Source organism: Dysidea avara, chromosome 8 (assembly GCF_963678975.1).
Source record: "Dysidea avara chromosome 8, odDysAvar1.4, whole genome shotgun sequence".
Classification (NCBI taxonomy): domain Eukaryota; kingdom Metazoa; phylum Porifera; class Demospongiae; order Dictyoceratida; family Dysideidae; genus Dysidea; species Dysidea avara.
Window position 1 is genome coordinate 10,708,991 of NC_089279.1, and position 23,438 is coordinate 10,732,428.

Consider the following 23,438-nt stretch of genomic DNA (forward strand, 5'->3'; position numbering starts at 1 on the left):
AAAAAAAAAGGTCACAACCTGCTGGCAATGACAATAACTACCCATCACCAACCATATCTCCTTATCTATAAGCTTGCTACACTGCTCCTCTGAAGAATACTGTGACTGCTCTATTAGAGTATTTAGATCTGACTGCTCTATTAGAGTATATCGATCTTTTAAACAGGTATTCAGGGGGCCATTCATGGGGCCTCCTGGGGCCCCTTTCAGGCTGGGGCCCGGGGCAAAATGCCCCAGTTGCTCCCCCCCTGTGGGCGGCCCTGCTTATTATTGGCACGCAACATGTACATAAAAATGTACCAGTGTACACAGATAGAGACTGTACGCACAAAATCACACACAAAAGTCTTTGGCTATAGCACAGTTGTGCCTACCCAGAGAGACACCTGTGCACTCCTCAGGTGCTGGCAATTCCTTTTGTGGCAAATAACCCATACTATGTCTTGCAGGTGAAGACGTGGGGACCCTAAGCTCCACTTCAACCAAAAGTGAGATGTGGGTAATTAGTATGCGCTACACACTCAACTCAATAACACATACTACAGTACATTTTCCTCATAATACTTATTAAACACCAACTAATACAAAGCTACAGTGTACAAGCTCTAAATACAAAGCTACAAGCTCTAATTGTTAGGATACTTTCACATGCCAACAGTCACACACACACAAGTGACTTGCACACACATCATTTAGTGGCCAAAATTTTGAGTGCTCGTTAAAATAAGATGTATGCACTCCACCCAAGCATTTCTCTCTCTTGAACATAGTCATTTAGCACTAAACACTGAATATAAATATATGAGCAGTCTTCCATCCCTTTGTACAACATGACTTATAATTAATTTAAGCAGTATAACATCACACTGTAAAGCATGATTTTAGTGCACACTCACACGCGCGCACACACACCTTTCCATTCCAGTCATTCTCCACATTACAAAGGACAGCCAAACCTAAAAACATGATGAAAAAATACACAATACCATTTCTATCAACTGTCTTACCTGATCAGAATCGAGACTTCTTATCTGATCAGGATCAGGATCGAGAATTCTTCACACAGTAATCTTGGCAACAGGGTAGTATGCAAGTAGAATACTCAAACACACAACAGCCTGGCCCTCTGTATAACAGTCTTCCTCTTTTAGCCACCTTGTTCAAGAAACCTCAACAACGTAGCTCCCACAACTTACACAGAATTGTCATCTTTTACATTACAGCGTAGGGTATCATCCAAGTCCTGTAGAGAACAATAGTACATGTACACCCCTGTATATTAACATACACTCATGAGCAAGGGCCAATGAGTTTGGATAATAGAGGAATCACTGTATTAGGATGTGAACAAAACCATCCACTGTAACAAGCACACATCACTATACAAAACCATAATATACTTGCACTACACTGTACTACACAGTAGTTTGGTTTTCCTCATAGGTCACAATTTAATCCTCTGATGTGGAATTTGGAAGCAATTCTGACTGTAAGATTGGTAACTGAAACCTATAACTGACTACTCTATTAGAGTTATTGTATTGACTGCTCTATTATAGTTATTGCATTGACTGCTCTATTAGAGTAACTCAATCCCCTGCAAAATTCAGAGTGGCTGAAAGGTAATCCAGCCAAAACCGGAGCAGTGGACCCCTTGCTATGGCCCTGTTAATCAGGACTTAATTAAATATACATGTAATTATGTAGATGCTTATCACACATACTGTACATACAGACAGTAAGAATCCTTACACTTTGTCCAGTAATGTTTCTCACTCACTGACTGACTGCACACTCACTCACACTGCACACTGAGAGACTTACCATCAAGTTTTACGTGGTCTAATGGTTTCCCCATAAGCAGCCGGCCCACTACCAGGTATAGACTTCTTATGGGAACCAATTAATTGTCCTTCACTCTTCAGCAAGCAACATCTTGGCTTCCAGTTCACCTGAAAGGAAATGAAGCACATTTCAAATAATTAATGAAACTGACAAATGTCGTAGTAATAATACTAAGGTTGAACAGCTTGTGAATTCATGAGCTGCTAACCAGAAGAACAAGCATGTGTCCACCCTTGAAGCTCATGACATGGATCCAAATGTGCCTTGCTTCATGAATTATTTCATGATAAGTATATCTAATCCAAAACAGCCAAGCTGTAAAAAAAGTGTGCGGCCCTCAGAAAGGCTATGGTGAAAAAAGATGTGAAATCCAAGGTGGCGGCCAAGAAATGGCTGTGATGGTAGGTTAATGGTAAAAATTTTAATAATGACAATTCAGGTAAATTTTGTGAAGCGGCACAAAAATTCACCTGAATTGTCGTTATTAAAATTTTTACCATTAACCTACCATCACAGCCATTTCTTGGCCGCCACCTTGGATTTCACATCTTTTTTCACCATAGCCTTTCTGAGGGCCGCACACTTTTTTTACAGCTTGGCTGTTTTGGATTAGATTTCATTTCTTTTTGCATTTGTATACCCCAAGGCCGGCCTATGGCCAGCTTTGGGACTTTTTTAACCTATGTTTTTTTTCTTTACTACAGGAAGAAGTAAAGATGAAGTAGATATACTTTAAATATTTTATCAGTAAATGTACAAATTATATATATAATACATATGTGACCGGATTTGCAAAAAGGGGCCTTCCACACACATCCAATTTGCCAACTTTGACAATTGATAACTTCAGATTGGAAAGAGCTATTGCCTTGAAATTTGGGCAGTGGTGATTTCTTTGCAGCTGAACTCTCCACATGATGGTTTCTTTGTAGCTGAACTCTCTACAAGGCAATTTCTTCTAGCTGATCTCTCTACAGGGAGATTTGTTTGTAGCTGAACTATCTACAAGGTAACTTCTTCTAGCTGATCTCTCTACAGGGTGATTTGTTCGTAGCTGAATTCTGTACAGGCGATGTGTTTGCAGCTGAGCTCTTTACAAAATGGTTTCTTTGTAGCTGAACTCTCTACAAAGTAACTTCTTCTAACTGATCTTTCTACAGCGTGATTTGTTTGTAGCTGAACTATCTACAAGGTAATTTCTTCTAGCTGATCTCTCTACAGGGTGATTTGTTTGTAGCTGAATTCTGTGCAGGTGATTTGTTTGCAGCTGAGCTCTTTACAAAATGGTTTCTTTGTAGCTGAACTCTCTAAAAGGTAACTTCTTCTAACTGATCTTTCTACAGGGTGATTTGTTTGTAGCTGAACTATCTACAAGGTAATATCTTCTAGCTGATCTCTCTACAGGGTGATTTGTTTGTAGCTGAATTCTGTACAGGTGATTTGTTTTGCAGCTGAGCTCTTTACAGAATGGTTTCTTTGTAGCTGAACTCTCTACAAGGTAATTTCTTCTAGCTGATCTCTCTATAGGGAGATTTGTTTGTAGCTGAACTATCTACAAGGTAATTTCTTCTAGCTGATCTCTCTACAGGGTGATTTGTTTGTAGCTGAATTCTGTACAGGTGATTTGTTTGCAGCTGAGCTCTTTACAGAATGGTTTCTTTGTAGCTGAACTCTCTACAAGGTAACTTTTCTAGCTGATGTCTCTACAAGGTGGTTAGTTTGTAGCTGAACTCTCTACATGGTGGTTTCTTTGTAACTGAACTTTCTACAAGTTGACTTCTTCTAGCTGATCTTTCAATAGGGTGATTTGTTTGTAGCTTCACTCTCTACAAGGTAACTTCTTCTAGCTGATCTCTCTACAGGGTGATTTGTTTGTAGCTGAACGATCTACAAGGTAACTTCTTCTAGCTGATCTCTCTACAGGGAGATTTGTTTGTAGCTGAACTCTCTACAGGTGATTTGTTTGAAGCTGAACTCTCTAAATGATGGTTTCTTTGTAGCTGAACTCTCTACAAAGTAACTTCTTCTAGCTGATCTCTCTACAGGGTGATTTGTTTGTAGATGAATTCTGTACAGGTGATTTGTTTGCAGCTGAGCTCTTTACAGAATGGTTTCTTTGTAGCTGAACTCTCTACAAGGTAACTTTTCTAGCTGATGTCTCTACAAGGTGGTTAGTTTGTAGCTGAACTCTCTACATGGTGGTTTCTTTGTAACTGAACTTTCTACAAGTTGACTTCTTCTAGCTGATCTTTCAATAGGGTGATTTGTTTGTAGCTTCACTCTCTACAAGGTAACTTCTTCTAGCTGATCTCTCTACAGGGTGATTTGTTTGTAGCTGAACGATCTACAAGGTAACTTCTTCTAGCTGATCTCTCTACAGGGAGATTTGTTTGTAGCTGAACTCTCTACAGGTGATTTGTTTGAAGCTGAACTCTCTAAATGATGGTTTCTTTGTAGCTGAACTCTCTACAAAGTAACTTCTTCTAGCTGATCTCTCTACAGGGTGATTTGTTTGTAGATGAATTCTGTACAGGTGATTTGTTTGCAGCTGAGCTCTTTACAGAATGGTTTCTTTGTAGCTGAACTCTCTAAAAGGTAACTTCTTCTAACTGATCTTTCTACAGGGCAATTTGTTTTTGGCAGAATTTTCTACAGGGTGATTTCTTTGCAGCTGAACTCTCTACATGGTGGTTTCTTTGTAGCTGAACTCTCTACAAGGTAACTTCTTCTAGCTGATCTCTCTACAGGGTGATTTGTTTGTAGCTGAACGATCTACAAGGTAACTTCTTCTAGCTGATCTCTCTACAGGGTGGTTTCTTTGTAGCTGAACTCTCTAAAAGGTAACTTCTTCTAACTGATCTTTCTACAGGGCAATTTGTTTGTGGCTGTATTTCTACAGGGTGATTTGTTTGCAGCTGAACTCTCTACACGGTGGTTTCTTTGTAGCTGAACTCTCTACAAAGTAATTTCTTCTAGCTGATCTCTCTACAGGGTGATTTGTTTGTAGCTGAATTCTGTACAGGTGATTTGTTTGCAGCTGAGCTCTTTACAGAATGGTTTCTTTATAGCTGAACTCTCTACAAGGTAACTTCTTCTAACTGATCTTTCTACAGGGCAATTTGTTCGTGGCAGAATTTTATTCAGGGTGATTTCTTCTAGCTGATCTTTCAATAGGGTGATTTGTTTGTAGCTTCACTCTCTACAAGGTAACTTCTTCTAGCTGATCTCTCTACAGGGTGATTTGTTTGTAGCTGAACGATCTACAAAGTAACTTCTTCTAGCTGATCTCTCTACAGGGAGATTTGTTTGTAGCTGAACTCTCTACAGGTGATTTGTTTGAAGCTGAACTCTCTAAATGATGGTTTCTTTGTAGCTGAACTCTCTACAAGTTAATTTCTTCTAGCTGATCTCTCTACATGGTGATTTGTTTGTAGCTGAATTCTGTATAGGTGATTTGTTTGCAGCTGAGCTCTTTAAATAATGGTTTCTTTGTAGCTGAACTCTGTCAAGGTAACTTCTTCTAGCTGATGTCTTTACAGGGTCACTAGTTTGTAGCTGAATTCTCTACATGGTGGTTTCTTTGTAACTGAACTCTCTACAAGGTAACTTTTTGTAGCTCATCTTTCTACAGGGTGATTTATTTGTAGCTGAATTCTTTACAGGTGATTTGTTTGCAGCTGAGCTCTTTAAAGAATGGTTTCTTTGTAGCTGAACTCTCTACAAGGTACCTTCTTCTAGCTGATGTCTCTACAAGGTCACTAGTTTGTAGCTGAGCTCTCTACATGGTGGTTTTTTTGTAACTGAACTCTCTACAAGGTGACCTCTTCTAGCTGATCTTTCTACAGTGTGATTTGTTTGAAACCGAACTCTCTACAAGGTAACTTCTTCTAGCTGATCTCTCTACAGGGAGATTTGTTTGTAGCTGAACTCTCTACATGATGGTTTCTTTGTAGCTGAACTCTCTACAAGGTAACTTCTTCTAGCTAATCTCTCTACAGGGAGATTTGTTTGTATCTGAACTCTCTACATGATGGTTTCTTTGTAGCTGAACTCTTTGCAAGGTAACTTCTTCTATTGATCTCTCCACAGGGCGATTTGTTTGTAGCTGAACTCTCTACATGGTGGTTTCTTTGTAGCTGAACTCTACAAGGTGATTTTTTCTAGCTGAACTATCTCTTTCCATAGTTGCATGAACTCCCTACAAGGTAACTTCTTCTAGCTGATCTCTCTACAGGGTGACTTGTGTGTAGCTGATGTCTATACAGGTTTCTTATTTCTAGCTGATCTCTTGAATTCTCTTCAGGGTGACTGCTCTATTAGGATGACTGCTCTATTAGAGTATCTCGATCTCGCACTTGCCGCACCAAGTTGGATTTCGTGTTATAACTCCGTGGCTTTAAGTCTGATTCTTCTACACCATTGATGAGCCTTTCTAAGATGATTACTCCATCTGTACAACGATTTTCAAAGCATTACCCTAAGCGGTTTATCTGGTAGGCGTGGCAAGCAGTCGTTTTTTTATTAGCTGATCTCGATTGCGTAATTGTTACACACTGTTGGTTTTTTCGTTGTATCTTCCTGGTTTTTAGCTCGATTTCTTTCAAACCACAAAAGGTTTGCGGTTCAATAGTTAACCTATTCACCCACCGATTTTCAGCTTCTTCCCATACGCGGTTTACCCTGTAGGCGTGACAACATATTGGTGTTATTTTTCGTTAATAATCGCTCATAACTCTTTGCCTGTTTATCGTATTCCAGCCAAAGTTGGTACCGAGATGCGCCTTTATATTCCCCTTCTGTGTGCCAAATTTCAAGGCAATCGGATAACGCGTTCGCGTTTTATAGCAGTTTTTGTAAGTGTGCGACAAGAAAAAGAAAAATAAGAAGAAGAAGAAGAAAAAAACGAAGAAACTGAGCCAATTTTTGAAGTCGCATATCTCGGGAACGCGCTAAGCGATTTCGCTCAAATTTGGAATGTGGAGTGCTGCAGTTGGAGGGAATGTCCACAGCAAAAATCGTCTTGTTTCATCAAGGAAGCACAGAGCTACGGAGGTGCGAAAATTGCGTTTTCTTTCTTCGTGTCAATATACTCACGGGTGTTACGCGCCGGCTTCTTGGGCCGCACGACACACTACCGTGTGTCTTGATATCACAGTGAATCTCACTTAACATAAGCTTCAGCTTGATATGGAAATACCATAATATTATTTAGATAACAGATAATGTTTATAATTTTTCAATACTGTCCAGCACTAGCAACTGTGTATATAAATGAATAGGCTTCATTTATCCAATTTTTCCATTATCTATACTTACAGTAGGGTCTGATGAGTTCGGATACCTGTAATTAGAGGGACCACTGTATTTCAAATGCACTAGAAATCCTTAAGAAAAAAATATGCATACTTTAAATTTATTTTAACCTTTGAGGTGCATTAATTAGAGTTATCCAGTTTCCCCATGACACCCACTGAAGTTTTCCCACAAATGATCAGACAAGACAGATGGAATTTCTCAGTGAATAGTAAGAAGATACATTTCCAATGCAAATAAATTAAGGGCATAGACATGTGAGTGAAGCTTAAGCTTCGTTCTTGGTCAACAATAGCAACTGAGCATAAGCAGGCATCAAAGCTGGAACCATTTAATACCAGACCGATGCTCCAGCCAACTGACTTTTATATGCTACCTCACACAGACATACACGCACCTGCTACTGTACATAAACAAAGCAAAGCCTCTGATAATATCTGACTTGTACTGTAAACAACGAAAGTTTGGCGTGACCTTTAAGTTGGCGAATCAACTTGCAAAGGAGGTTGGCAGATGAAACTTTGGCAAATTTACTACACAGCCAATAGTGAGCAATATACGTAGCTAATTGATGGGTAAAAGTTATGGCAAATTTTTTCAACTCACCAAATTCGCCAAACTTAAGACACGCCAAACTTTTATCGTTTATGCCATAATGGTCTGCCATGATGTCACTATCCACCTTTAGATGGTCAGAATGGGTATTACTGCAACTGAGATAACATTCCGTACAGGTAAAAAACAACACTCCTTAATTGCTTAATGTGCAACTTTTGCAGGGATGAAACATTCCATAAGACACTATGAAGATGAGTTCCCTGTTTTCAGAAAAATCAAAGACATTTTTAAGCTAAATAAAGATAACTCTTTACTCATTTTAATGTCACATTATATGTACGGGGTTCATTAGGTTCTTATGAAGTACTGTACGTAGCTGCAATTGATGAAATATTTGCTTATTGTCAGGAAGAACTGTTAGATTACCAGCCATTGTATCTGTCAAGGTCATTTACAGATTTACTGTATCATCACCTTTGTTTATAAGAATTCATTATATGGATACAAATTAACAAGTTAGCATGTGGTTTCAACAGAATTGTATAAATTATGTAATCATATTAGCGGTTGATTGCCCATCCCACACACGCACGCACGCACGCACGCACGCACGCACGCACGCACGCACGCACGCACGCACGCACGCACGCACGCACGCACGCACGCACGCACGCACGCACGCACGCACAGTTGGGAATTCTTTGGTGGAGAGCAAGTCTACTGACCTTTTGCCTAGAAGCTGATCATTAGAGATCCAGGAAATGTTTATCTTATTACAGAATACTAATGGAACACTATCCAATTCTCTCTGAGTGATAGGGTTTTGCAGATGATTAAGTTCATCTGTGACATACAGTAGTCACATCTATTTTGGACCAAGATATCTGCCCCATTGTCACATTTAGTTACCAGGGTTTAGTCCTGGAAAAGTCTCTGAGCAAGGCATGCTCGCATCTTGTGAGATTAGATTGAAAGTATTCCCTCCAATGTTGCAGTATAGTTGCAAGCTTACTTACAGTAGTGCTTATCACTGCATTATTATTTACTCTCAGTGTCAGTTCTATTAGATGGTGCTTTTTGAAGATTTCTTATTGTATGACAGAAAATATAATGTAAGAGCCTCGCTGTTGGCACGAAGCTTAATATGCCTTGATATGATATGCCTTCAGCTTGATATGATCATACTGCGATATATTTTAGATACCTGTACTAGTATCGTTTATAACTTTTCAATCACTACTTTGTACAAAAATAAATGGGCTTTAGTTTTTCCATTATCCAAACTTCAGTATTTAGGGCCCAATGAGTTTGGATAATAGAGTGACCACTGTACTTCAAATGTAGTAGCTATAGAACTACTGTATCTTAAGGAAGAAAATATGTATATACACTTAGCATTTAGTCCATTCATTTTGGTGTGCATTAATTAGAATTACCCAGTTTCCCCCATGGCACTGTGCTTAAATACACTAAAGTTCTCACGTAAATGATCAAACAAGACAAACAGATGAATAATAAGGAGACACATTTTCAACAATAAAATAAATTACAGACATAGATGTGTGAGTGAAGCTTAAGCTTCTTGGTCAACAATAGCAACTGAGCATAAAGCAGGTTGAACCATTACCGATACTCAAGCCAATTAACTTATATATGCTGCCTCACATAGATATATACACAACTGCTACATAAGCAAAACAAAGCCTCTGATAATAATAGATGACTTAACAGTAAATGACGAAGTTTGGCGCGACTTAAGTTTGGCAAATCAGCTTGTGAAGCAGGTTGGCAGATGAAAGTATGATGAATTCACCACACAGCCAATAGCGAGCAATATATAATAGTTAATTGCCAAATAAAAGTTTAACGAACTTTGCCAAACTTAAGTCATGTCAAACTTTCATCGTTTATGGTATAATGTTCTGCCATGATGTCACTATAACCAATGAATTATTTCCCCTTTAGATGGTCCATAGCAACTAAATATTAGAGAATGGCCATTACTGCAACTGAGATAGCATTCTGTACAGGTAAAAACAAACTATTTAGTTATGCAACTTTTGCAGGGTTAGAAAGGGATAAAACATGCCATAGGACACTATGAAGTGTTTTCAGAAAAATCAAAAGCATTTTTAAAGCCAAATGAAGATAATTTTTTTACTCATTTTAACACCACATACATGTATAAGTTTCAATAGGTTCTTATGAAGTACTGTATGTACATATAGCTGCAATTGATGAAACATTTGTTTATCGTCAGGAAAACTGTTAAAATAACCGCCCATTTTATCTGTCAAGGTCATTAATTTTACTGTAGCATCACCTTTGTTTATAAGAACAAGGTAGTATATTTCATTACATGTATGTGGTGCTGCATATAGCACAGCTCTAGTAAATTTAAGCAGTCTCCAGTCACACGAGATAGGTGTTGTTGATGGTGTAGATAAGTGCATTGCATGCACGCACGCACACATACATGCACACCAGCACAGACTATGCACACATATACCCTACACAAACTTATCTCACATTTATCAGCCCATTCTGTTTCTTGTGAACAACTCTCGTAAGTAAAACACACATCAATTTAGTATCTAGCAATCACCTAAAATGTATTGGTATAATGACTGGTAATAAGTGATATCAATACATCACTAGCACAACACAATACACACATACGCACAATGCAAAAGCAAAGCCTTTGACTATGGTAACGCGGTCACACCTATCCAGTGTAAACACCTGGAATGGGTCATGTTATAACAAATGAAGGTGTACATGTATTTGCAGTAAACTTTTTATCTAGTGCTACCGCTGTCGCAGGTTATTGAGGCCAGATACTCGGACTCAAGCAACAATGCAGGCAGCTTGGGGCATCAGTGGAATGGAATGGTGGACTGAAATGATATGTTAGAAAATTTCACCTAGTGGTCATCATTTTATTAACAGCACCTCCAAACAAAGACCACCTCTTTATAATGACCGCTGTAATATTAATGTTAAATTGCATGTAAGGACAACACACCCCACCTCGAAATGTGTGCATAGACAATTCAGTTACTTGTCATTATTCTAGGCTCAGCACTGAAAGGTCTGACAACAACTTGTGCTGCATCCCCAGCCTAATAATACTAGCTATTTAAAAATTTAAAAGGAAGTAGGGGTTGGTATACACGCTACAATAAGTAAAGAAACAAGCTCAAAAATGTTACAGCTGAAATGAGAAATGGTCCAGCAGTAAAAAGTAAGGAACACGCGTGGCACTAAATGGACTTTAAAAGATTTCTTCTTAAAACTACTTCCGTAGGGAACTTACGGTTCTACACGGTTTTACAACTTGTTTATCAGACATTAGGGCTTGTGTACACTTCGTGTCTTTAAAAGTTATTGTAAGGATTAGAGGTTTGATCGAAGAAAATACGCGTATGAACAAACCAGGATTAGATAATGTCAGTGTTAGATGGACTGTACAAACAAGGGTAAGTTGACTGGTATAAGGTAACGCTAGATGTAACACAAGGTTGAGAAATATGTCTAAATACACGTTAATAACGGTCGCAAGAAAACTACTACTATTACTACGAAAAAAGATTTTTTTATTATGTAACGCAATACAAATCTATTGAGAGATGTTGCATAATCCAGGGCTAATATTGCAAAACCATCCCTACACGTAAATAACTCACAGTAGTGGCCACGCATCTTTTAATTGGGCGAGTGCTTTGTAGTTTCTTGGCCACGTGCCTCACTACCGTGAGTCTTGATTAATGCGCACTTCCTGGACCAAGAAGTTGGACTAATGACCTTTGCATGATCAAGTGCATGGGCAGCTGGGGACGAGACTATAGGTTTCTAGAAATAGAGTGCACTAATAAATTCATGCAGTTACTCATGTGTGACAGCTGATATAAGCAAGGATAGTAAAAGAACTTATAGTGTTATAGCGAATGTGTAGTGAAGTGTAGTGTATTTGAAGGTAGTTCAGAGTAGTTAGATTGTTACACAGTGATTACTTTGCATGCATCTTATTTAAAGACTACTGTGAGGATTGGTCTATTGTTGCTCTCCACTGTTTTGCAACTGCATTCTCAGTGGAGTTACTACAAGGTGAGGAGTGTATTAGCGCTGTAGAGGGTACAAATACTACTATAAGCTATAGAATTTAATTCCATTATTCCACTGATCTGTTATTCCATATTTGTTTCCCCAAAGGATGAAACATATACAAATGTACATTATAACATCAAACAAGGTTGTAAACATTAAAACATATGTTGCTCATGAGCTCATCTGCTGGCATGGCTCACTGTGCTAGCCAGCCGTTATTTCTCAGTTTCCGCGACCTAATTGCAAAGAATGCGGTGTGGCTGTACGAGACTAGCAGTGAGCTTAATGGCTACAGTGTATGCAAATTTTATTTACAGTGGAACCTCAGTTATTAGGATTTTCGGTTAACCGAACTATGGAAATGACTGTTCTATTAGAGTAGTGACTGTTCTATTAGGGTACTTGAAAGTACTGATATTTAAAAATGCTATTTTAAGGTTATTTATACACATGCAGTTTCAGAGTTATGGACTTTTTAGAGTTATGGACTACCCCTGGCCCCAAGGGGTTCGGATAACTGAGGTTCCACTGTGTGTTTATGACATTTTCTTTAGGTATGTCACCAAACCTGTATGACAAATGGTCAGTGGAATTGGATCCAATGTTGGCTATAATGTACGTTCAATTTTATTTATACTCTGTTATCACTATAGAGATGTCACTGAACCTGACAACCAATACTGACCATCTAGAGTGTTGGTGATGGCTGTACGTTTATAAATTTCGTTAGTTTGTGTTCATTATACTATTGTTTTCCTAGAGGCATCACCAAAGCAAACAACCAATGCAGCCTGTCTAGAGTCCCAATGATGACTACAATGTACGTTTAAAAATTTCATCAGTTTGTGTTTATTATACTCTGCTTTTCCTATATAGAGATGTCACCAAACCAGACAACCAATGATGATGACTGCGTAGAGTCCCACTGACGGCTACAATGTACATTAATAAATTTCATTAGTTTGTGTGTTCATTGCTATGTTTTTCCTATTATAGAGATGTATAATCAATGCTGACCATCTAAAGTCCCACTGCATCCCAGTGCTTACCATCTAGAGTTCCATGCACTGATGGCTACAATGTGCGTTTATAAGTTTCATTACTGAGTTTGTGTATTCATTATGTTTTTCCTATGTAGAAAGATGTCGCCACAGCGGACCACAACCGATGCAAGTCCTGCACTGATGGTTGAATGTACGTTTTATAAATTTCATTAGTTTTTGTGTTCATTGTATTTTTTTCTTATAGAAATGTCACCATCCTGATAGGGATGTCATGCCAGAACTTGACAACCAAAACTGCATGGGCATCTGCTGTCAAATGGCACTGATATCCTATAAGAAGAAACAATGATTTTAACTGTGTTAACAATGTTGCATTAAATGCATTTGAAATGTATTTGAAATACAATTAAAATACAAACGATATTATAAATATGTTGGAGTGTGAAGGTCATACCATGGAAGTGTGAAGGTCACACCTTCAGTGTGAGTATCACACTTGGATTTGGTATGTCCCCTGTGGCAGAGATTTCACACCGGTTTCAGTGTGATATTCACACTTCCAAATTTACTGTGTAGAAAAAAAGGTTTCAGCGCCCCGCCCTCATAGCATCATAACGCGTATGAGCTAATTGGCGCTATAGCTATACAGCTACACCGAGCGGACTACGCCTGACGAATTAGTGACAGCTGTACATTGCACAAATTGATCGTTTTATACAGACTGTAGTAGTAGTATAGCTATAAAAGCGTTATAGTGCAATGTTAAAAATACATAATGATACAAACAGTTTAGTTATAGCTGCATGAGCAAGTTGCACTAAAGGAATCTGGTAACAAGTACCAGACCCTGAAGTTATGTACTTAATTACTTAGACTGAAGCATCGGTGGTACCATTAGCTAACTACGTTGATCGCCGCGGCGTTGCTAGCTAGCTATATAGTGTGTCAAAAAAATAATAATAATAAATATAGTGTGTCTCAGTTCGACGCGCACCATGCAGTTCATTTTTTCCGACGTACGAGTGACTTTCGTTCGTAAAAATGAGATTGTAACTCTATATAGCCACGGATTTAGGTGTCTTTTGCGTCGTCGTACGGAATGGCATCTGGATACAAGAGTGTAAGCAGTACTTTACGGTATTTTGTAGTCAATATACCATATAATGTATGCCCGAGTGTAGTTATCCGGCGACACTCTTCAGCGCCCTGTAGCTAATCATTCACTTAATAGCTATAATGGATCTCATAGCTATACGGGCGAATTTAGATTATAAATAGCTCAGCGTTTTCAACTATCAAGCACGTGGCATCCTTTGTACTAGCTCCGGGTGCAGCTCACTGATGTAGCTATCCCGGCAGTGAAGGAACTACAATAATAACTACTAACTAAAAGGTGTTGGCCTACCACAGCCCCAAGTTCAAATGGAGACTATAGCTATACACCACAATGTTAGCGATCAGTAACTGTATAGCCACGAAGGTTGCACAAACAATCAATAGTCCAATGTCTTTCATTATACCCATGCTCTAACTAGCTAAGTTTTACTGCTGTACTATGTTCAGTGCCAGCTAGTGCACAAACTATGATAACTACAATAGATTCATAATATTGTATAGGTAACATGTGGTAGTTAGATTCATGCAGATAGCTGTAGTCTACACATGTGTATACGTGGTAGCTGTTTTAGTGTAATCCAAGGTATAATCTGTGAATACTTACAGTATATCTGCCACTCAATGATAAATTTAATTGGCCAGCACATAATTTTATATGTGCTATGTACGTACATGGTTTTATATACTGTATCATGGGTAATTCCCATATAGAGGCTTGTCTGACGGACATGTTTGTTTGCTCATCCTTTTTATAAGAGTCCCGTAATAGTTTGATGGTTTTCTGAACTAGCTACATTCACATGAAACAGATTCAAGGATTCAGGTAATTGAATTGTACATGAAGGAGTTCAGCAAACCATATTAGTGGTCTCTTTTGTTGATAGAGCTGCTTTTGTATTGCTTTAGTGCACTTCTTTGTATTACACATTTTGATTTCAAGAGAAATTACAAAGAGAGGGTATATATATGTAAAAATAGCTGATAGTTTACTGTAGCCAATTATTATATAGCCACTATAGATTACTATATCTGAATGGCTTGTCGTTTTTGCATTCTTATAAGGGCATGCATGCATGTGTGATAGTGTGCCCATTCATGGTTACAAGTATTAAAAGAGTTTATTATAATTGCATTATTATATGTCATCAACCATTATATAGATTTAGTTGATGACTTCTAAGGCTTTTTTAGTCTAAACAAATCTATTTCTAGTGGGTTTCTAGATTTCCATAAGTCATCTCTGTTTGTTCTCTGATATAGATGAAAAGTTTGATGGGCATTTGTAGTAAAGAAGCTTGAGGTACAAATAATATGAGCCAGTTGCCAAAATACACTTTATAGTAATCCCCACCCCCAAGGAGCAAAGAGTTGTGGTCTGAATGTTCTATTAGAATACATAGATCATAGATTATACTTCATTATGCAGCACAGAAATGATCATCTGTTGCTGCTCAACAAAGACAGTTAAATGTGGCTTTACATCTAGGCTGTATATTGTAACAGAGTCCAGTGGTAAATATCACAATATAGTAAGTATTGCTCCATTTGTCAGACAATTCAATCTTTAAAGTATGTGAATACATTATACGGGTAGCTGACTGGTATATTAGAATGATTGACTTGCTATCACTTCATCTCAACCTTTTCAATTTTCAATACATAGTCTGCAACTTCACTGTGCTGTGATGGCATCACATAATGTGATCATTATTAGACTAGAACAATACCACTAATGCTCTAGGGCCAGAAAAGCAGCCATTGTGTTAATCAGGACTAGCTTGTACAATGACATGTCAATGTCATTCACCAAACTTGGAATTGTTTATTAATGTGCACGTGGTAATAACAATATACATGCAGTTACTGCCTAGCCCTAATTAACAGGCATCCTGCTGTTGCCACGATATGTAGTATTTTTATCAATATTGAATGCTAAAAATAAATCCGCCTCCTGCCTACATTAAAATCCTGGATGAGAAAGTTTACCTGAGTCATAGCTAATTATATGATTAAATGTCTTGTGATGTCAGTAACTATGTTTAGCAGTGATTTCTTGTTACAATATAATAGCAAAATAATGGCTGCTTGTACATGTATATAGCATATTAGACACTTGTCCATATGTAACACAGCCTTTTAAAGTGCCACTTTTCTGGAAACTTGGTATTGTACTAAATTATACATTCATACTTTTCATGAACTGGATAAAATTATGAAAGCTTTATTCGTTGTGCTTGTGGAGATAAAGTGGGCAATAAACAAACATTTGTGAGTATTTAACTGTTTCAAACTATATGCTAAAGTTTGTTCACATAAATATGAGATTACAACATTGCTACAATAATGTAGTCATACTCAACACAAGTGATGATGCTTACCAGTGCTGGACTCACGCTTTGTTTGTTTTGTATTTTCATGTATAATTGCAATGACAAAATATGTCCTGTATTAATATAGCATCACATGTGTAGTGTCACTATTGCTTCAGTAGTTCTTTGTCTTTTCATTTTAGGCAGCAGATAATCCATTACATATAGCAGCAAGGGAGGGTCATACTCAAATAGTAGAACAGTTGATATCAATAGGAGCTGATGTAAATAGTATAGGAGAGGTAAGTGTTTACAATAATAGTAATGTTATTTATGTGAGGTTCATGCAGTATGGTAGTAACTATATATAATTGTGACTGGATTTTGGAAAAACCAGCGATCCAAATTGCACATTAGAAGTTTCAAGATAAACCTTGAAAATGGTTTTAAAGAATTCAGGTCAGTATAACTTGCCAAGGATAGCAATCACGCATATGAAATTCACACCAAGATGCATCAATCTATTACTTTTTAGACCACTTCCAGTACTTGTAGCTGCTTGTAGAGTTTCCCGCTAAATAAGATAGAAAATCTGAGCAGTTGGATGAGCAAAATAGTATCACGAGTGCTCACAAACGGTGGGGGGGTAAGGGGTGGGCAAGAGATTATTGACTTCAAAATGGAGGCGGATCACGATTGGAGTTCCAGACATGAGATTACAGGGATGTGCTGGCTTCTGATATGTAGCAAAATCAACAGAAAAAATGTCTGGCCAACATTATGAGGCCATCCACCTGTAACACACTGTTTCTTGTCAAGCCAGCTCCTTCACAAGGCCATAAACCACTATTTGAGCTCTCCACACCACCCAGAAAAGATGTCTGTTAAGACCAGCCTCATAGTAATTATGGGCAAAATGATAGTGTAACTATCCACTGGTGATGATACTTTGATTTTGCCTCATGTGTGATTTGAATCAGTTATGTAAATAATTATGTTTCTCTTTCTAAAAAATATATTGGCCAGAAGCCAGCCTCACAGGCGTCACAGCACCTTCATGGTGCCTTGGCAGTATACCTAAGCTCAAAAGTGCCTTCAGTACAACCCGAAATACTTCTAATGGGTGACTTCAAAGTTTTAAAAGAATGAATTTTGTAGTGACTTACTTATGTACTTACTTATTAATGCCTTGGACAAGTGTAACCCAATAACAGCTGGGGCTATAGGTTTGAACTTTTCACTGTTTAACATCCATTCAGTCTGAGAGGTGCCTTTTGGCATACTACAGTACGTACAATGCACACATCACAGACATTCTTTTGTCCCTTTTGTGTCCCATTTGTCTATGCTGAGGTGTCAAGTTGTGGTAGCGTGTGAAGAATTCCCATGTTTGTAATGGGAATCGTCCATATTTCCCATGGTGGCTAGATTAATTGCAGAGGTGTAACACTATTTAACAGGCTGAACATAGCTGAAAACAAAGTGCAATGGCCACTTCACGTAATTGATAGTTGGAGATCGCATTCAGATGAAAACATCAAGTCTTTCTTTTGATGCATAATTATGTAATAGAAAAAGTAGTGAAACAAGGGTCGCCTACACCTGAAGATTGTTCTATTAGAGTATTTTGGTCTGACTAACAGGACCGCCCAGAGAAATTAGGGGGCCCAGGGCAAAGAGTTAAAGAGGGGCCCAGGGGCAAGGAAGGGTTCTATTATGAATCACAACTTCAGCCTAACTGTAAGTCAAAGACCAAAAAAAAAAAGGTCATTACATGCTAACAATGCAGATCCTGACTATTAATCTTTTAAACAGGTATTCAAGGGGCCCTTGATAGTGCTCCTGGGGCCCCTTTCAGGCTAGAGCCTGGGGCAAAATTCCCCAGTTCCCCCCTGTGGGCGGCCCTGCTTACTAATCCACTGGACAGGGATCCATAAAAAGAGAGGATAGTCAAAATAGCATTTAAATGGATTTGATGTTGATGCATGCTAGGTGCAGTAGCCGGTCTGCTATGGTCAGGCAAGCATAAATACAGTAATAGCTATTTACGCATGAAATAAAGGCACAGTTATCATGTATATCAGTAGTAGTTAATGCTCTCAATACTCATATGGAACTCAGGGTCACAATAGCAAAAGAATGTGATGTGTATGAGATTCACTTGCATCCAAATTTAAAATTGCACAACAGAGGTGACTTTAGAGATTCGCATATTCACAACCAATTAGGACAAGGCTAAATGTCTGCAAATAATTTCAGAGTTGCTGTTTTCATATTGAACACAGAAAGGCATTAGCTTGAGGCATTATGAGCAGCGCCACTTGATTGACAATAAATATGTTTGTCTGATAATCGATAACATCTGGACAAGTCACTGTGTAGTTTATGCACCCAAATAAAGAAAGCTGTATATCTGAAATTTTCCATTCAAGCGTCTATGACCAAGACCTCCCTAAATCTATTGCATCAAATCTAATGGTAGTTGTAAATCAGTGGCTTGCTCTGTCAGACAGAGTGTTTGTGCCCATAATATTATACAGCACTGTATATTAGGAGTTATGAAGGTTTGCACCTTTTCACAAAGAAACAGTGACCAGATACCAGTCTCACTATACCTTTATGGTGCCATGGCAGTATTGGTTAGGTATAATCAAGCCCAAAAGTGTCTTCAGTACAACCCAAAATACGTCCAATAGGTTGTTACAAAATTTATTATTTTAAGTGATTTTCTGCTAACTTACCGACTGACTTACTTCTTACCATTTCCTTCAGACAGCAATGGTTAAGGCTGTAGGCTTGATTTTTTTACTGTTAGAAGTTACTTCAGCCCAACAAGTGTCTTTTGGCATATCGTACGTAGTATGTATACATTGTACGCAATGAACTTACCTTTGTTCCCCATTTCTTCTTGCTGACAGTGCAAGGTATTGATTCACGGTAGCACCATAGCTTTCTTGTATATGCTGACCATCATGTTTACAGCGGATTTGACTGTATTTGAATTTTCTTCATTCCGCATTGTGCATGTTCCTTCACTTTCAAAGCTTTCATAGTCACGTAATCAGCTCATTAACAATCTTCCTACGTAGGTCTACCTTACTACAAAGCTGATTGCATGATTACATTAGCATTGGAATTTAAAGTGAAGGAAAGTGCACAATATGGAACATGGAAAATTTAAACACTATCAAAATCCGTTGTATTATTGATTGTAATATCACTTTTTTGTGCAGTTCTTTGTTTGTAGCATTGTATAATGGTGCTGAAAATAGCTGAAAATGAAGCATGATGGCCACTTCACTTTTGAGTAATCGATTGTTTGAGCATGCATTCAGATGTAAAATTAATTTTATTATTATGTATGGTGCCATTCATTATTTTAATGTGGTATTGTGGGTTTGACACTCCCTTGTTTCACTACAATTTCTATGATTCCTAATCAAACTTGAAATTTCTACTTTTCCTTGTACTTGTTTGTTTACTTTCATAATTGTGATTGAGGTCACCTATACATGCAGATGTACCAGTGATTAATTATTAATCCCTAATTTAGTCATGGCTATATATAGACTGAAGTAGAAATTTATTAATTGTACACTAGTACGTGTATCTGCAGGTATAGGCTACCTTCCATACTTTCAATTTCTACAAGTGTAAGGAATTTTAAATTTGATCAAAGAAAAAAAAGTAGTGACACAAAGGAACCCTCAGGCTTGGACATATCAGACAGATCATGGTATAACTGTTGTATACTTTACTCGTACTGTACATACACAGATGTAGAAACACCATAAATTTTGCCAAAGCAAATTTTTTGAGATGGTCTAATAATAGTTAGAGATTGAAACACATGGTTCTACGGATTTTAGTAACCCGAAAGGCCGGTGCACAAACAAAGCGTGCTACTACGGGGCCTAAGGGTTTCTAAATTCCGTGGAACCCTGTGTTTTGATGTCTAAGTAATTAAGGAGGACCACAGCTCATTGTTGTATCTTCACTGCTGCTTGTTGTACTTCACTGCTGCTTGTGACACAAGAAATATAATGTTCATTTGTAGAAACAAGCCCAATACACCTCTCTGTAACTTGTAACAGCACTTGCTATTCAGTTAAATGCCCATGCATTGCCAATGTTACAGGCATGGTTGCCGTGTTTTGTATTGCCCCAGATACAGGGATCTATTGAGACATAAACAAGGGATCTACAGGATTTAGATTCCTGTAAGTAGCCAATGAAATTTGAGTATTTCATCATGCTGTGGTCTAACTGCAGATAACATAAACTTTATTTTGTATCCTTTTGATGAGATAATACTTGAAAATAATCCTATAAACAAATTTTAGTAAACTTTGAGGCAAATGGCTACAGCTGCTGCAGCTCCTAGCAGGGCTGCCCACAGGGGGAGCAACTGGGGCATTTTTTCCCGGGTCCCAGCCTGAAAGGGGCCCCAGGAGGCCCCACAAAGGGCCTCTTGAATACTTGTTTTTAAGATCGATATACTCTAATAGAGCAGACACAGTATTCTTCAGAGGAACAGTGTAGCAAGCTTATAAATAAGGAGATATGGTTAGTGAGGGGTATAGCTATTGTCATTGTCAGCATGTAATGACCTTTTTTTGGGTCTTCAACTTGGGTGAAGTTGTGATTCAGAATGGAAACCTTCTTGCCCCTGGGGCCCACTTTAACTCTTTGCCCTGGGCCCCTTAATTTCTCTGGGCGGCCCTGGCTCCTAGACCCTTACTCTCAAAGAGATTCCATACCTTTCTTATAACCCCCACATCAACAGTTTCCTTCACCACTGTACAGGCATGCATATGCAAATATGTAGGCATTTGTTTGTTTAATTAATAAGTATGTAATCTTAAATTGATTTGTGGCAGATAAATGACACTCCATTACATCTAGCAGCTAGGCAAGGTCACTTGCAAGTAGCAAAACTGTTAATATCAAATGAAGCTAATGTGAATAGTGAAAATGCTGTGAGTTCTTATATGACATTTTTTTGATTCACTAGTTAACCTTATTGTTGTGTTTTATTGTACAGCATCATGCCACACCCTTGCTTCTAGCACTACGCAAGGGTCGTATAAAAGTAGCTGAACTATTGCTGTCAAATGGAGCTGATTTTAGTAAAGTGAGTATTTGCAGCATTAAACTTGTTATTGTGAGCTGAAAGCTATCATAATTGTAATAGTATGCTGGATCACCATGTAAAGCACTTTATTTGTTGTACAGTATGTAATACAAACCCATTAAGTTTCATTTAATTTGAACCTAGGACAAACTGTTTACAAATCAGATGAATAAAAACCAAATGGGCAGGTTGTAGTTGACATGTGGTGTAGTATTTTTGCTGGTCAAAGGTGCCATTTGTAGCATAGAAGGAGCTTAAGTATATGCTAGTAGTTTTCAAGCCTATCAACCTATTGATGTTGACGTGTTAGTGTGATTAATACAGTAACTGTATTCCATTAGAATAGCTGACAGAGTAATTCAATCTGTTTATGATATTCAAACATTTGTTTGGCCATAGTTGGGCTTCAAGTGCATGTGCGCTTTCTGCAGAAAGGTATATGGATGTTCTTGAGTAGGGATAATCTTTGTGTTAACTGAATTTATTAAAGAAAATGTTGTCTAATTCTAACTTAGTGGTCAAACTGTGCTACAAAAAGCAGTGAAACTTTGTGTTGCAATTAATGGATCAAAGGTTACTTCCAGTACATTTTACAATGTTGTTTCAGAAAATTTTGTACTTTATATGCATCCAGCATCTCATGCACATACTGTCCTGGGTTAAAACTTTCAACTTTGGTCCACTCAGGTTATTAAACTTGAGTCAGTTTTGTTCACAGTACTGCTCAACATGTGAGCTGTGGATTGTGTGTAAATAACTAGCACACGATCCATATCAAGCTTTCTTTTGGCTTAGGCTCTTAGTAAAAGTCTAGTAATGAAGTAAAGAGTAAACTGTATGATGTATTGGGTGCTTCTTTCACCAAGAATATCTATCTAATCCAAAACAGCCAAGCTGTAAAAAAGGAGTGCGGCCCTCAAAAAGGCTATGGTGAAAAAAGATGTGAAATCCAAGGTGGCGGCCAAGAAATGGCTGTGATGGTAGGTTAATGGTAAAAATTTTAATAACAACAATTCAGGTGAATTTTGTGCCAAGACCAAGCGGCACAAAAATTCACCTGAATTGTCGTTATTAAAATTTTTACCATTAACCTACCATCACAGCCATTTCTTGGCCGCCACCTTGGATTTCACATCTTTTTTCACCATAGCCTTTTTGAGGGCCACACTTCTTTTTTACAGCTTGACTGTTTTGGATTAGATTTCATTTCTTTTTGTATTTGTATACCCCAAAGCCGGCCTATGGCCGGCTTTGGGACTTTTTAAACCTATCTTTTTTTCTTTGCCACAGGAAGAAGAAAAGATGAAGCAGATGTACTTTAAATATTTCTGATTTTATCAGTAAATGTACAAATTTCATAATTATATAATACATATATTTATTGCAGAACTCTCCATGGTGGTTTCTTTGTAACTGAATACTCTACAAGGTGATTTCTTCTAGCTGCTCTCTCTACAGGGTGAATTGTTTGTAGCTGAATGATCTACAAGGTAACTTCTTCTAGCTGATCTTTCTACAGGGTGATTTGTTTGTAGCTGAACTCTCTGCAAGGTAACATCTTCTAGCTGATCTTTCTACAGGGTGATTTGTTTGTAGCTGAATTCTGTACAGGTGATTTGTTTGCAGTTGAACTCTTTACTGAATGGTTTCTTTGTAGCTGAACTCTCTACAAGGTAACTTCTTCTAGCTGAACTCTCTACATGGTGGTTTGTTTTTAGCTGAACTCTCTACAAGGAAACTTCTTCTAGCTGATCTCTCTACAGGGCGATTTGTTTTTAGCTGAACTCTCTACATGATGGTTTCTTTGCAGCTGAACTCTACAAGGTGATTTCTTCTATCTCTTTCCGTAGTTGAACTCCCTACAAGGTAACTTCTTCTAGCTGATCTTTCTACAGGGTGGATTGTTTGTAGCTGATCTCTCTACAGGGTGACTTGTTTGTAGCTGATCTCTATACAGGTTACTTGTTTCTAGCTGATCTCTTGAATTCTCTTCAGGGTGACTGCTCTATTAGGATGACTGCTCTATTAGAGTATCTCGATCTTGCACTTGCT

General features: G+C 38.0%; 1 protein-coding gene and 2 long non-coding RNA genes across 4 annotated transcripts in view; 2 read left to right on the forward strand and 1 right to left on the reverse strand.

The window, feature by feature from the left end:
* Window positions 1–1,011: 1,011 nt before the first annotated feature.
* Window positions 1,012–10,732, reverse strand: LOC136264005 (uncharacterized). Its single transcript, XR_010704919.1, has 3 exons — window positions 10,246–10,732; window positions 1,753–1,952; window positions 1,012–1,243 (listed from the first exon to the last, which is right to left on the reverse strand). It is a non-coding gene; the product is annotated as an uncharacterized lncRNA (long non-coding RNA).
* Window positions 10,733–12,333: 1,601 nt separating this feature from the next.
* Window positions 12,334–13,243, forward strand: LOC136264415 (uncharacterized). Of its 2 annotated transcripts, none has more exons than XR_010705104.1 (6): window positions 12,334–12,531; window positions 12,584–12,643; window positions 12,700–12,762; window positions 12,820–12,904; window positions 12,962–13,017; window positions 13,072–13,243. It is a non-coding gene; the product is annotated as an uncharacterized lncRNA (long non-coding RNA). The 2 variants fall into 2 exon arrangements; XR_010705103.1 differs by having other exon boundaries at window positions 12,337–12,531; window positions 12,966–13,017.
* A 7,893-nt stretch (window positions 13,244–21,136) lies between these two features.
* The window catches only part of LOC136263580 (uncharacterized), a 31,463-nt gene continuing 29,161 nt past the window's right edge, over window positions 21,137–23,438 (forward strand). Inside the window, exons 1-2 of the mRNA XM_066058201.1 lie at window positions 21,137–21,231; window positions 21,297–21,386. The gene's annotated coding sequence lies outside the window, so the exon portion shown is untranslated. The remainder of the gene's footprint in view (window positions 21,232–21,296; window positions 21,387–23,438) is intronic.